Source organism: Saccostrea echinata, unplaced genomic scaffold, assembly GCF_033153115.1.
Source record: "Saccostrea echinata isolate AGI-Se365-2 ecotype Australia unplaced genomic scaffold, CSIRO_AGI_Sech_v1 ptg000029l, whole genome shotgun sequence".
Lineage (NCBI taxonomy): Eukaryota > Metazoa > Mollusca > Bivalvia > Ostreida > Ostreidae > Saccostrea > Saccostrea echinata.
The window spans coordinates 1841155-1843377 of NW_026889778.1; positions in this window are offsets into that span (position 1 = coordinate 1841155).

Consider the following 2223-nt stretch of genomic DNA (forward strand, 5'->3'; position numbering starts at 1 on the left):
CCTGAGCTGAGTTGAAGGTGTTTACAAACGCACACACACACACACACACACACACACACACACACACACACACACACACACACACACACACATATATATATATATATATATATATATATATATATATATATATATATATATATATATATATATATATATATATATATATATATATATATCGATCTCTGCTCATTATCTTCAACTTTTTCATTATCGCACTCCCCCAAAAGCCCTATCAAGCTATTCAATCGTTATCAATTTTTTGTGCAAAAATAAAAAAAAAATCGTATCTATTGTCATAATGTTGTTATAAAAAGTAATTTAAATTAAACTTGTAATTTGACTGAACAACCCTGCTGTATCTAAAAAAAAATCCTATTAATATTACTTTGAAATATTCAGAGAATATATTTACAAAATTGACAACAAACACTCTATATCTGTAATTTTTTCATGAAAGGTTTTGTGAAGGGAAGTTGATGATATTAAAGTCGAAGTCATCACGTTTATCATAAAGCTTTTTTGTTAGTTTACCATTAACGTCTTTTTCTAGTAAAATAGCCAAATATGAAACAGATGTGTCAGACTCTGTGGTGTCGTTTATTTCATGTTCACTGTGATATATCGAATCGACATAAGAATGGAAGTAACTATTGTTAATTGATAATACATAGTAGCTCACTGGAATATATCGTATCGACAAAAGAATGAAAATAACCATTGCTAATTGAGAATACGTCGTCGATATATCTAAATGTCGAGTTGAAGGCCACAGCAAGTGTTTTCTTCTTCTCAGGTGAAGTTTTAGAATAAATTCTGCTTCATATGAAAACAAATATAAGTCTGCTAAAAACGGGGCGCAATTGATACCCATAGTAATTCCAACAGATTCTTGGAAGACCTGATCTTCAAAAACTATATAGATATTGTTAATCAGAAACTCAAGCATCTTTTTAATATCAACTTCAGAGTACTTGTGTGTACAACCAGAATGTTTTTTGATAGAATTATGTTGCAAATGACCAATGACAAGGTAAATATATTTATGAGTTCCATTTTAATTGAAAAAGCAGTTCTCTATGATATCAAAAAGCCTGAACTTTAATTTATCGCGGGGAATGGTCGTATAAAGTGTTAAAAAGTCGTACGTTTTGATGTTATTGATTTTGATAAAATTTTGTGATTTCATATTTTCTAAAAGTTTCTAGGAATTTTTAAGTATCCACATCTGATTTACACCTGTTCTGAAATATATTGTTGTACGTTACTCCTGAAGTTTCTCCTTTACTGTTATAAATATTTTAGTGAGGAGTAAAGAAAGAGGCTTGGTAGAACATTTACTGGAACCCGCTATGTTCTTTGTTTGTAAGGTTTTTTATAGAGTTTTGGAATCCAGTATAGGTTTTGTAATTCAAAATCATTTTGATTGTTGGGAATATTAAAAATATTTAAAACTGACATATGGTTTTGAAGAATTTCTTCCCTATAATGGGAGTTATGGGCGTAAGTTGGATTACCACTTGCAGTATTAAATCCTAGTTCCTCTAAAATACGATTCAATAATGGGCCTTACAAATAAAGACAGTGTTGTTACCTGCTTTGTCAGCTGGAACCAGTACATACTGATAGTGTATTCTATTTAATTCTTGTTTTTCTTCTGAATTGAGGAAGACAGAAGGATAGATGTTTTCCATATAGCCCCTCAATCGCTTAATGCGAGATTTCAACATCTATCTGTAATTTTAATCCAATCTGATAAAGTGTTCAAGTGCCTTTGATATTTTTGATACAATATTATCCTGAGTGTTCTTCCAAGGAATGGACGTGTCGCCTCTTTCATAGCATCATTAAAGATGTAAATAAATGTAGGAGTGTTCAGTTGGTGTATACAGGTTATTTTCGCCCGATGTTATTTCTCCATATCACACTTCAAAAAAAAAAAAAAAAAATTGTCCAGTTTTAAATTCGCACCGAACAATAATTTCAAAATTATTCAACAAAATTGGGGTAACCGGAAGTTGGGTGGATTTGGTAAGGACACCAAGACACTGGATGACTACTAAGCAATATGGTAGTCAATCAGGGTATATTATTTGATTTTTTAAGCAGGAGACTGCTCCTGTCGCAATCTCACCGACCACCTTCGGTAACCACCAACTTCATATCTTGACAAAAACGGTGCGCAGTGCACGTCGGGAAATTGGTTTTCGGGCAGGAAGGTCC